This window comes from Littorina saxatilis, linkage group LG12 (assembly GCF_037325665.1).
Source record: "Littorina saxatilis isolate snail1 linkage group LG12, US_GU_Lsax_2.0, whole genome shotgun sequence".
Taxonomy (NCBI): Eukaryota; Metazoa; Mollusca; class Gastropoda; order Littorinimorpha; family Littorinidae; genus Littorina; species Littorina saxatilis.
The window spans coordinates 47,683,141-47,698,140 of NC_090256.1; positions in this window are offsets into that span (position 1 = coordinate 47,683,141).

Below are 15,000 nucleotides of genomic sequence, written 5' to 3' on the forward strand. Positions count from 1 at the left end.
TGCGTGTAACTTCAACAACATTAAATCACAGTAAAAGAAATATCAGCAATAATGAAACTATGTATTGACGCGCAACACTCTCACATGTTTCTTGAAGGTGGGATGTGTGTCTATATTCGTTCGTTTCACGGAATAGAAGGCATACAGATCAACACAAATAATTTAGTAGCTTTTTGATGTTTTGTAATTATTGCTGGTGTGTTTATCTAAGCATTCTAGAACAAATTTAACGCTTCTATTACTCCTAACTTCAGTGAAAGCGGAAGACGTTAATTTTCCTGTTTCCGCAAAAGAGGTTAATAGCCCAAAACTGCACCCGAACTCATAATACCCCCAAATATCCGGTACACACGCACACACACACACACACGCTCACACACACACACACATACAAAACACACACACACACACACAACACACACACACAAACACACACACACTTACACACCCACACACACACACACACAACACACACACACACACACACACACATACACACACACACACACACACAATACGCCACTGAGCTTAAATATCTCAGCCGGAAGTGCAGAAAGCAGCAGCAAAATGTTATAAAACATCCAAACCGAAAAATGCTTTATATAATTTAGTATACATTTCAAACCAAAACAAAATTCTGCTGAACTGAGCATTTCATAATTTGTTGCTGCAAAACAAGTGTAGTTTAGACTTTTACTTTGCAGGAATACGTAACGCTGTCTTATACATTCAGCTTGCATATAATTGAAATGCTGCGAGTTAACGACTGTTTCATTTTCAGTTTTGAACACTCTTAAAGAGAGCCTGTGATGGGTGTTGCATTTGTGTAGGTTGACGTGTGATTCCTTTATGCGCCTCTCACACAACTCAACTCAACTCAACTCAAATTTTATTGGCTTCAATTTTCACATTGAAGAATTTGTCTTGCGCTTGGGATTAAGACATAGGCAGAAAGTAAGAGTGTAACATATAAAAACAGCATTCATATCGCATTTCATGTATCACACACAGTAATCACTAGTATAGGCCTAGGCCTACAGATATCACATTTGTTCCTGTATCACACATGCAAATAAATAGTATCACATTTTCCACGTATCACACACAATATATACATTACATAACATACAGCAAGTTTCCATCTCCCGCGCCCCCCCCCCCCCCCCTCCCACACATACATATCCTCGCACGTGCGTCGACTCCATACAAATGACATCATCATTCCATTAACTAAAATGCACAATGACTAGTAGAGGGTACATGATACACAATTCGTGCTCAACTAGACCTGCTAACTAAAATATTAACAGAGACAGAAACAAGGACTGGGCACAACATTTACACGTGTGTGACCTACTTTACATCAAGTGCCTGTGATCTATAAATAACAATGATTGCGTTTAAAATAAAACATGAATAATGCCGATGTTTGCTAACATGAATACATAAAAACTAAGATAAGAATGTATGTGCTTTCATAATATGATTATTTTATAAAACACAAGAATTGACTTCACGAGTACGAGTTATTGTGCTCCTGCAATTCTATTATCTAAACCGGAAGTACCTCCATTTATCCAAACAATGATCATAACTTTGACTAATTACTGACATTGATGGGAGTGACAGCGGCAACGTGCAAAAAAGAGCCCGCCTGAATGACAAACACAGAAAAAACTTGGGTGCAATAGATGGTCACGTCTAAACCCAAAGTTGTCTCATTTCACTCCATACAAATGGTAGTACATGTAATCCTTTACCAGAAATATAGCTTATAGCTTAAAAATGGTGGTTTAGTCTGAGATCGCTCTCGCACACACACACACGTACACGCACACGCAGTCACACACAGACACACACACACACGCACACACACACACACATAAACACACACGCACGCACACGCACACGCACACACTCGCACTCGCACACACACACACACACACACACACACACACACACACACACGCGCACATACACACACACACACACAAACACACAACTCTCCTCCCACACGCACAAACACGCACACACACGCACAGGCATAGGCAGTCACACACAGACACACACACACACACACCCCACACGCACACACACAAACATGCACACACTCACGCACACGCACACACACGCACACACACACATGCACACACACGCACATACACACACACACACACACACACACACACACGCGCGCGCGCACACACGTGCACATACATGCACAAACACGCACACACACACACACGTACACGCACACGCAGTCACACACACACACACACACACACCCCACACAACACACACACACACACACACAAACATGCACACACTCACGCACACACACACACACACATACACACTCACACACACACACACACACATACACACACACACACGCACACACACACACACACACACACACACGCACACACACGGACACAAAAAAACAAGAGAACTGCACACATTTTTGTTTGCCTGGCAACACTAAACGTAAATATAGTCATCTGGGAGATAGCTGTGTGAATGGTTTAACTGTATATATCCTCATCTGCGTCAAAAAGACAAATCGTTGCTTTAAAAAAAAACGCTTTGAGACTCACTCCATCTTTAAGGCAATGTTTACAGCGGCTATGCAGCGTTGTCAATCATAGTAATGACTTAAGCACTCTTCTTGGCGGGAATAATGGACCAACGCCGCTTGTAATGGTGCGGTTGAGTGGCGATTAGCACTTAGGATGTTTACGACTTCGCCACCAAATCTTAGCGATCAAACAGACGAAGACAAGCAAACATTTGTAAAACCTCAACGCTTCTCATCATTTGGCTTGCAGCAAGAGTCCAGAACGCTCGCTAGAAGCTAGGTGAGGCCACAACCACATTGTGCCAAAAAAGTTCTTAGGATTAAAGAGGCCCGTTATTCATACCAGCCAGCTTTGCTGCGTGTACAAACATTGGCGCCGTCAACTTTAAAATGCGATAACAGTAATAACTTTATTTAAACCATCCACGTTGTAATTTCTCAGATTTGAGGTAATAAGATTGATTTGATTTAGTTGATGTGTGCTGTTTTCAACTCTGAACGGACCAAAGGCTTTACATATACGCATCGCATCGCGTAGCTGATTGTTTTACATTAGGCCAAATAAAAATATATATGTTGGTTTAGGGTAACCCGACCGACCCTATTTTTTCCTGCCGACCCTAAAACTTTTTTTTTCATTTCTCAAAAAAAAAAAATCCAAACAAAAACAATCTCTCGCACATTTTTCGAGCCATACCGAGACTAAAAATAAAAATAAAAAATAAAAAAAAAAGCCGACCTACCGACCCTACTTTTTTGTGTCATGTTACCCCAAACCGACATATATTTTTGTTTGGCCTTAGCCCTCACATTTCTCCGCTGCCTGTCTTTCACACATGACATTATAGGCCAGTCACTAGCGAGGGGTGTGTCTGAAACACGTCGACAAGGAACATGTGTGGAAAGTTTTCTTCAATAAAAGCAAGAGTAGGCTTATTTACTCTTTCACAACCGATACAAACCCGACCCGCGTTACCTCCTAAGTTCGTCAATTCGATCTTGTCTTGTGCAAGACCATTGTAAAATGGCTGCAGGCAGGGGCTTATACAGTTGTGGAAAGTTTGCCTCAATAAAAGCAAGAGTATTCACTCTTTCACAACCCATTCAAACCCGACAGAGTTCTTTCCGAACATCGTCTGGGAAGGTGTAATTATTCTATTCTACTCTATTCTGTTCACAAACACACACACACACACACACACACACACGCACACACACACACACACACACGCACGCACACACATACATACGCACACATACACACACACATACACACACACACGCACGCACGCACACACACACACGCACACATACACACACACAAACACACACACACACACACACACACACACACACACACACACAAAATGCCCGTGCAGCTCAATCGCGCCTGTAAAAGAAACAGAAGTGGACGCTGTTAGTCAGTCTTGAGTTCATCGGAGTTTGGGCGTCTTATCGCTGCATGATCTGAGGGCACGAAGCCATAACATCATTTGCGGGGGAATGAGCTCGCTGCATTGCAGAGCATGACAAAATACCTGTAGGTTAGACTTAGAGAGTGATTGAGGGCATTGCAGGTGTCTGCTTCTTTGTTTTTCTTTGTCCGTCTGTCTGGTTTTTTTCTCTGTTTGTCTATCTGCTTTCTCTGTGTGTCTGTGTGTCCGTGCGTCCGTCTATCTGTGTGTGTGTGTGTGTGTGTGTGTGTGTGTGTGTGTGTATGTGTGTGTGTGTGTGTGTGTGTGTGTGTGTATGTGTGTGAGTGTTTGTGTGTGTGTGTGTGTGTGAATGTGTGTGAATGTGTGTGTGTGTGTGTGTTTGTGTGTGTGTGTGTCTTTCTGTCTTTCTGTCTGTCTGTCTGTCTGTCTGTCTGTCTGTCTGTCTGTCTGTTTCTCTCTCTCTCTCTCTCTCTCTCTCTCTCTCTCTCTCTGTCATTGTCTCTGTTTCTCTGTCTCTGTCTCTGTCTCTGTCTGTCTCTCTCTCTCTCTCTCTCTCTCTCTCTCTCTCTCTCTCTCTCTCTCTCTCTCTCTCTCTCTCTCTCTCTCTCAAGGTTTCCTTCCAATTTCGTCCTACATTTTATATCAGTTCCTTATCCCTACCAAGTGTATAAGTGTTAATCGTTGTTTTGTTTAGCTGGGAAAAGTATAGGGGTGGATATGTTTGCAGTGCAAACGAGTGCATGCTTCATCGGATCAGTCAAAGCGAAGTTTGTGCTTCAAAGAACAGCTCATAATTGAAATGATCACACCTTCGTGCTGATTCTACTTACACAAAAATTGATAATTTCGTATATGTCTCTATCGTGAGAAAATGACGCACGATTCATGAAGGGCGTCGCTTCAGCTGCTGTTTAAAAAAAAACCTGGATAAAAACCGTATTCGATCGACAAAAGCTTCTTCATAAAAATGGAAACAGGAGTTAGCACCAATCATTGTATTGAAGATTTCTGGGCTTGTAAATTATGATAAACCCGTCCAGGCTTTTCATTGAAGGTTCAGCTATGCAGAAGTGTAATTATGGGAAGAATGTATAACTAAAATATCATGAGTTATTTCTAATATGCTGACTGTTAGCAAATGATAACAGGCATGTCGAGAAAAAAGATATCAAGCATGAGCCTTTTAGCCTAAATATGAAGTTTTGTCAGCCTCTGACGTCATATGAGTCAAAGAAGGGAAATCCAGTGTTCAATCGATACATTTTTTCAGCTCTGCATCGCGTCCTCAAGTTTCTGCTCTTCCCATCATGACATGATACTATAGTTTTCTATCAGCCTGTCTAGCTTTGAATCCGAAATTATACACATCAACCTGTCTAAAAACGACCACCCAAGGGACCAACCAAAAAAGGGCTGTTAAATAAATGCGCTTGCTACGGAGATATGAATTTAAAAAAAACTAAAAAATCTCCTCGGGGATCTTTTGGGGTTATCGATGTGGGCAGGTGGTCGTTATCGAGAGGTGGTCGCCAGGGCAGGTTAGATTTTACACAAACTGCATCACTTCTTATTTTCTCCCATCTCCTCATCCCGTTGCCCATCCTTCCTTGTTACAATACAAAAAATAGGCTATTATAAACCTCTTTTCATCGATTTACGAACACTCTGTTTGAAAAGGTTACATGAATTCTTCATTCTTGGCGGACGTCCAGTTGCCATAATCAATGTGCGGCCACTTGAGAAGATTACGAAGAGAGCGAGCGGAAATTTTGAACTTTTCACAGTCCATGTCTGTACTTTCAGCGTCTGCAGTTTTGATTAAGTCAGACACTTGGTTACTGGTCTGTTATCTGAAAGAAATTGTCTAGGTCTTAATCTTAAAGGAACCTTCCTTCTCGTGTCATCGACCATGTAGATCATCACAGATTGCTCCAGATCTTTCCAGGCATGCACTCGGAATAAGAGCATCCTTGCATGTTGGCACCGGTGTAACACGAGAAATTTACTCCCACGAGATTTTTACTCCTGAGTAAACATTTCGTACGAAAAATTTACTCCCTTTACGAAAAAAACACTCCCCCATTCCACGAGAAAATTACTCCCCAAGACAGATGAGTTCCGAGTAAACATTTCGTATAAAAATGTTACTCCCCTGACGAATAAATAACGAATAAATTACTTCACCCCAACACGAGCAATTTAACTTCCCATGCCAGGTGTACGACATTTTTACTCCCTTGTCCCCTGTTAGTCTTGGTGGTGGAAGGGGTGGAAGGAGGGTAGCGCGACATTCGTTTGCGCGAGATCACTTATTGGCATTATCCCTTCGCCCGCATCCCATTTTTGCGTACGAGATTTTTACTGGAAGTAAAAAAATGGGGAGTAAAAATTTCGTGGAGGGAGTAATTTTCTCGTGCCTTGGGGAGTTCTTTTCTCGTACGAAAAGTGTACTCGGAGTAAGAATTTCGTACGAAATATTTACTCCGGAGTAAATTTTTCGTGGAGTAAAAATTTCGTGTTACACCGGCACGGTTGGCCTAGTGGTAAGACGTCTGCTCCGTGATCACCCATCACCATCCTCCCCCTCCCTCCCCGAGCCTTTTCCTCGATCCCTTAAAACGACATGCAGCTGTGCATAAGATAAAGGGTGCACAAGGAGTAGGAAAGGTTACCAACGTGATTCATTCTCTCATCATGAGCATTACACGAAGGCAGGAACTTGAACGGTTTCTCCCCATGGAGCCTGTTTCATGGGCCAGCAAAACAGTCGGTGAAACGGTGAAACCCGATTTCTGCATTTCACGAAACAGATGATAAAGCACACGCTTATTGGCCAGGATGTGAGACTTTATCTTCAATCTAGAACTGACTTGTTCCGTAGCAACAAACTTGGATGATGCCTTAATTGCGTTGATGGTTTTGATTATTGGGCTAATGCTAGAACAAGAAACACAAATGCAATGTCAAATCCGAGCAATTTGACAGATTCGTTAAAATATCAAAGAAGCGGTGTTCAGAAGTAATTGTCTAGTGTCCCATCCTGCTCAGCAAATTCTTACATTACGGTTTTAACTTTCGGACCTGAAGTTACACACCCACACACATATATATATATATATATATATATATATAACATCAGAAATCGTGAAAGAAACAATGGAAAGTCAGCAGAGACTTTCTTCCGAGATTTGTTACAATCTCTTAGCAGAGGAAGAGAGAAAAATAAGTATCCCTTCACAGACAGCCTATTGGGAGCATCAGATCCTCCACGAGGGAGACCGAGTTTTACAGAGCAAAGTCCCTATGTGGGGGACGTATCGCAAGGTAATCTAGTCCTGAGGAGGACCATTGTATTTGTACCTAGACCAGACACGTGTTTCGACACTATTGTGTTTCATCAGTGGTCAAGTGGTACTGATGGCGAGAGTTGTCAACCCATGGTATCCAACTAAGAAGCAAACCACTCTCTGAATGGTAGCTTCTGTTGGCATGGGAGACTACCCTCATCTGACAACCCCAAGGGGATATCTGTGAAGGGAAACACTTTGATTTAAGGCCAAAGTGTAAAATTGATATTTATTAAGAAAGAATTTAGAAATTTAGACAAGTTTTAACCAAGAAATTAGGTTAAAACAAGGGAAATTTGAAAAAGCCTAAAGGGAGGTAACTCTGTACCAGCCTGCAGATCCAGAAATGGATACGCGAACAAGTTAGATCTAATTTTCAATCAATCAATCAATGAGTCTTATATCGCGCATATTCCGTGGGTACAGTTCTAGGCGCTCTGCAGTGATGCCGTGTAAGATGAAATTTTATACGGCCAGTAGATTGCAGCCATTTCGGCGCATATTTACCTTTCACGGCCTATTATTCCAAGTCACACGGGTATAGGTTCAACACACAGAATTTTGACACATTTCCAAAAAATATCATTAAATATCTGATGCACTTACATTAAATTGGTTTGCTTTTGTGAAATATTTGATTCTTAAATGTTTCTAATTAACATAACATGTACGAGGGTAAATTTAACACATAATCCAAATATTTTCAAAGAAATTGGTATATTATTGGATTTCGGAAAAAGTTTTGCTCTTTGAGACACCAACACACTTTTGGGTGGGGTTGGAAACACACTTCCAGGTAGAAAACGGTTCATGGGAAACAACTCATCCTTTCTGGCCTATTTAGCAAACTGGCAGTGGAAACGATTGCCTCCCTTTACCGTCTCTGGTGTCTGTGAATTTTTTTAATACATTTTTCTTCCTACCGCCAGTATACTGGTGCTATGTCGTGAAAAAGTGCCTAAGCAATTTTGCCAGGAAAGACCCTTTTGTCAATCGTGGGATCTTTACCGTGCACACCCAATGTAGTGTACACGGGGGGAGGTTCGGACACCGAAGAGAGTCTGCACACAAAGTTGACTCTGTGAAATAAATTTCCGCCGAACCTGGGATCGAACTCACGCTGACAGCGGCCAACTGAATACAAATCCAGCGCGCTACCAAGTGAGCTATATCCCCGCTTTTGAAAAGGTTAAACAGGAAAAGCGGTCAACTTTTCACTGCTGTTTAACACAGGACTTGGTAAAGAAGAAGTTTTCTGCAAGACTTGTTCAATTGGATCGCTTTAAAGGCGATGCAACTTTCACGGTGACCACATTATAAAATATCAGAAATTGTGAAAGAAACAATTGAAAATCAGCAGAGACTTTCTTCCGAGATTTGTTAAAATCTCTTAGCAGAGGAAGAGAGAGAAATAAGTATCCCTTCACAGACAGCCTATTGTATATATATGTAAACACACACACACACACACACACACACACACACACACACACACACACACACACACACACACACACACACACCAAAAAAGCAACCCCGTACCATATTCTCCGTTTAAACAGAATGTGTTGTTTGAGCTTTGTCGAAAGCAACTCCATGCCTCCAAATCAGAATTCAATTTTCTCGGCTTAACGCGCCTATCACTCACAATCTTCCAATCAGACTTTCCAGTCCACTGCTATTGAATAAGTCATGTCATCAAGAAGAACTGCGTCTTGAAATTCAACGGGTGCAAAAAAAGGGTTCGACATCACTCGTCAAAAGAAAGTAGACAACGTGTGTTTTAGGTTCATCAGGTTGGCGAACAAAATTAACTGTTATAGATAGGGGGGGGGGGGGGGCGGTAGTGGGTGGGGAGATATGCAGTCTGTTTGACCGTACATATTCTTTAACTGAAGCACTTTCTTGCGAACGTTAAGGACATGCATAGCCTTTCTCACAGAGTAATCAGAAAATCGATTTTAACATGAGCAGCCTCAACACAAGGATCTGCGTACACGTCTAATTTCTTTTGGTGATTAGTATAATTATATCAATACGAATACGAATACCAATGGTTTATTTGCTGCAGGTCATTGGCCTTTAGCGAGGAGGTGGGGGTGGGGGATCGAAGTATAGTAATATGTACCATTCATATATCAACCAGTTCAGATTTCATGACAAAGTGGTGGGTTTGACTTTTCATTGTGTGTGTGTTGGTGTGTCTATGCAGGTTCCTTTGGGAAGAGGTAGAGTTGCCGCCAGGACTAATGAAATGCCACTGCCCGGTCAAAATGTCCAGGGATGGCCGAGTAACAAGGCTGACCTAACAAAACAGTGGCACACGTGAGTTTAGCGCTCATCGAAGCTGCACTGACCGGACGTTGCTGGTCACTAAAGACATTACGGATGTCGGTAATATAACGAGCGTCGGACGTTATAAAATCATCGTCTTCCGTAATGGTTGTGTTTGTTCAAGGCTGACATACTTTCATACAGATGTGATTTTGTCCATGTATCTTTTACCTATACTTGTCGATTCATGAGAATACCCATCGTGGGTCTTAAATGGTGTACGACTGTTGAATGGGTCCAATAAACCTTCCTTTAACGTGTAAACGGCCACTTAAAACACTTTAAATGTCAGTATGTGTTCACTTAGTGCTCGGAAGTGTCCAACAGATAAACACTTATGATACAATTAATGAGCTTATCTCAAAATCGTCGACGAGACGTGACTCGTTTTGGAACGTTGGCAGTCGATCTGTTTCTGGATGTCGATTCAGGTTAGTCCAGTGCAACCAGCTCGGCCCCAATAATAATGAAGGGCTTCAAAACTTAGCAGCTTAGCAACCGCTGAGTTCAAAAGACCGGACCATCACCTCAGGGTCGGAAGAGTTAAGAAGCGACTAATTTGACCAATGATCAATTGATCGGATGAAGGCATGGCTTAAGTGTCGCCTCGGAATTCCCAGCAATGTTCCCCCACCTACCAGTACAGCTGCAAGCGCCATCCACTAAAACTGGCCACCGTGCTGGACCCGACTGGCCCACAGGGCATCTTTGTGCCGGTCAGACACCCTTAACTACTTGGCGGGCAAGCTTGTGCCAATTTGTCTCGTCATTTTGGACCTGTCGTGCCGAAGAAGGGGCGATGACGGTATTGTATCTTCGATCGGTCTGTGGGTCAAACTCTTTTTCAGAAAATCGTTGGTGGGTGGGTCATCAGACGGATTGTTCGGTCCTTGCCGGACATTGTCTGAGGGTTTTATTTGTTAGAAAATAGGCAGGGTCCCCATAGCGCGCGTCCCTGCGTCCTATACGCACTAGAAGCCGAAAACACGTACTAGAAATGTATTGAGGGGGTCCCGGGACGCACTAAACTTTAAAAGAGCGGGTCCCGGGACGCACTAGATTTCCTTGATCGTGCGTACCGTAGATACCATTTTCAGACTGTAATCGTCAGCCATTGCGAACATCAGGTACATAACGGTTTGAGTGTGTGTGTGTGTATGAGTGTGTGTGTGTGTGTGTGTGTGTGTGTGTGTGCGCGTGCGTGTGTGTGTGTGTGTGTGTGTGTGTGTGTGTGTGTGTGTTTGTGTGTGTGTTTGTGTTCCATTCATCAAGGTGTTGTTCGATTGTCGTATCAACCTAGAATATTTCAATGAAAAATACACTTTACAGTACACTATGCGTGACCACAATGTTGTATAAGTACACAGGGACTTTTCGGATTTTGGACCCTTGGGACCCTCTAAATATCTGCACTGGGGTTCCATTGACCCTCTAAAAATTGAAAGTGGGGGTCCCGGGACGCACTAGGAGGGCCCTCCGTGGGGAGCCCTGATAGGTATGTATCGATTGAACAGTGGGTTTTCCCTCTTTGAGCCAGGTGACGTCAGATGCCGACTTAAACTCCTATTTAGGCGGCTGGCCAAGACTACAAAAGAGTGCACGTCCGTGTGCGTTCAATCGTAAAAACATAAAAGTTTAGTATATACTCTAACTAAAAATGGATCGATACATACGTTTTTGTTATTCGTATTTTTGACCAAAGAATGACATTCAATACAGATTTCGACAGTCATTCTTCACCTCGACCGCTAGTACGGTTTTGGAGAACAATGACTGTCTCGGTCTGTTTAAAATGTCTTATTTAGGTCAAAAATACAAGTAACGTATAACTATTTCAGTGCTTGCTATGAATTTTGCCGCACATTGTTTTAAAAACCACATCACTTTTTTTTTTTTTTTTTTTTTTTTAAAGCATCAACGAAAGTCCAGCATTTCAATACCAACTGCCTGTGAACATGCAGCATCTCATGCGATCATTATCACACAGAATAGTGGTTGCTTATCATTTTGATTGTTCTGTTTAACATTGTCCAAGGTTTTCTTTCAGTGCGAGTAAAGGATTTTGCTGGCAGAGAAAAATAACATTTCCAGACTTTTATTTTTAACAATGTAATTCTCCGAGAAAGCTACTCAAAATCTCTTAATCTGAATACAAAACCAACTAGTAATTAACACCTTGGGCAATACATTTGAATCGCTGGCATCTTTCAGACATCGAAAACTGACACGGTTCGATCTCACTACTCGCTATGACATGCAAACGTCCACAGGTGTTATGGGCAGAATAGACCTGCGCAGTTTCAGCGGCACAGACGACGCACGGCCTATTATTTATGCCGCGATAGGGATTACGACGAGTACTTGGCCTGTTTTCCTTTCATGCAACGTGTAGCGGGCTGGGATAATCTGCAGTGCGTCGTCGGTCCTGCTGAAGTTACATATGTGAGCGGAGCCCCTTACGAGTACTTTTTCGTCTTCTGCGTTCACGGCCATGCTAAAATGACGATGACAGTCTGAAGAGCCAAGTTCGTGATCCTCCGCAGTGGCTGTCGTTTTCCATAGCTTCTCCTGGACCTCTAGTGCACTGGGCCTCGCTTTGCGTCTCAGGATGTTCGGCTGCAGTGTCTTACTTCAGGGCCTCCAGGTCAATATCATGCTTACCATGGCTTGTGGACATGCTAGAAAGATCATTACACAATGGTTTAGCTCTCCAAAGCGCATGCTCAGAAATGTACAGTATTGTTTTCTGGGTTTTTCCAAAGCCGAACATCACCTTTTACTTTATTTGGAAATTACAAATGACCCGTTTAACCATATAAGGAACATAAATTGCAGTCAAAGAGTGTACCTAATACAAATACAGCCCGTTTAAAATAGAGTTTATTCAAATTTGTGTCAGTCGCACTTTTAGGAAGAAGACATGCAGCAGTGAGTATAACGTATTCTGAATGAGAAATTTAACGCCTCACAGAAAACCTCATTTCAGTCTTCACTCAACAGTTAAATGCGTAAAATAAAAATAATTAAAAAAAAAAAAATAAACCCAGTTAAATGCGTGCTTGAAACATTGGTTTACAAGTTTGCGTCGCCAAAGTATGACTGAAGTATCACCATCTTCTACAGACATATCGTCTCTTCAGACGTTTGAGTAGATATTGCAACTACTGGTGCATATACACCAAATTACGATTACTTATCTGAGCTCAAGTACAGCACCGAGCCAAAGCCATTCGGATCTCTTCACACGAAGCCAAAGTAGGACTGATGTATCACTATCTTCTACAGATATATCGTCTTCAGAATTAACTGATGGAAGTACATGTACCTTTGAGTAGATCTTGCAACTGCTAATGCATACACCAAAATATGAATATTACAATCCTCAAGTAGAGCACCGAGCCAGAGTCATTCTCTTCACACTTCTTCTTCTTATTATTTTTTTCGTTCGTGGACTGAAACTCCCACGTTAACTCATGTTTTTGCACGAGTGTTTTTTTTACGTGTATGACCGTTTTTATCCCGCCATTCAGGCCGCCGCTTTCGGGGGAATGAAGATTCTCTTCACACAACATCGCGAGAGATTGATGAACCAGGAAAGGAAGTTCATTAGAATTCACAAGATTATGTGGTCGGTAAAGTTATACCGATGCTAGCCATATTCTGGAAAATAATCAGGGATCGAGGGGCATGCGAAACAAATGCGTCGTTACATTACAAAAAGCATCAGCTTAGAACAAAATTGCGGTTAATTAAAACTAGGAAGAAAGATACAAAAACAACACCATTGGTAGACACAAACGAGAAATAAAAAAGACGGATTAAAGGATAAATGGAAACAAATGAAGTCAACCACATAGAAACTACAGCATGGACGAAATTTCATGCTAATGTTGGCAAGCCTGAACCAAATACTATGCCAACAATCGTGAACACGAACAAAGTTAAAGCCAAGATAAAAACATTTCGATTAGAACAAAGACAAATGGAGGAAATATCAAGCCAATTCTTAAGAATATACAGTAAGCAACCAGGAAATCGGTTCAATCAGAATCAAGACAAATGGACAAAAGGTCAAGCCAATGTCCAACAAGCCTGAACGAAAAATTATCAACAATACAACAAACAAAAACACGAACATACAAAAACCTTTATGGAAATCACGTCAATCAAAATCAGTACAAATGATCGAAATGTCAAATCAATGTCAATAAGTCTGAGTGAAATATTGAGTCAATTATCAACAAATCATACACACAGAAAACTACTAGACTACACAGAATGGCAAGCCAATATCAACAAGCCTATAGAAGCAAAATGTGAAACCAGTGAACACAAATACAGCAGCAACAACAACAACAACCATAATACAGTCAATAGGAAGCAATTTCAATTTGTATCAAGAGTATTGGACGAAATGTCATACCAGTATGTCAACAAGCCTAGCCTTTGATCAACATTACAAAGCCGAACACAAAAATAAAAGCAACAACGAATCCGTTTTTTAATCAGAATCAAGAGAAGAGTACGAAATGTCAAATCAATATATGTAAGCAAGTAAGCCAGAACGAAACCCGTTCAATCAGAATCAAGACAAATAAACGTAATGTCAAGCCAGTGTCAATCTAGCTGAGCGAAATGATAAGCCAATGATCAACAATACAGAAGCCAGAAACAATAAAGCCCTTAAAACCTGTATCAATAAGAATCAAGACAAATGGATGAAATGCCAAGCCGATGTCAACAACCCTGCACGACATGACAGTTAAACGCCAACAGGACTGAGCGAAATGTCGAGCCAGTGGTCAACAATACAAAACGCAAACACAAAAATAAAAGCAACTACGAATCCGCTTCAATCAGAATCAAGAAACTTGAATAATTGATCAATTAATCCGTGACGCTTTTTGACCCTTAAACCCACACTCTGGCCCAATCGATAATTCAATCAAATAATTCGTTCTACTCTATTAGTACAATTTCAGCATAGTACCGTGGTCTCCTGGGAGAGAAAAAAACCGGCACACAGTTGTATAACTAAACAATAGACCTCGTTGGCATCTCCGTCCTCCTGGCCTTTTCTCCTCCTTCATGAGATACACATCGCACCTTTAAACTTCCCCCAGTCGCTGCGCACAAAGAACATCATTAATTATTTGCTTCAGAGCGGTGCATCGATGCCTATCAAGGGTGTATTACTGGCACATCCGGATTAATATCCTCACAAAAATGCGTGCAATTTCCCTTTCCTTTGTCTTTGGCAGTTACAGATGCATTGATGCTTTACGCTGAGCTGAGAGAAACTGGC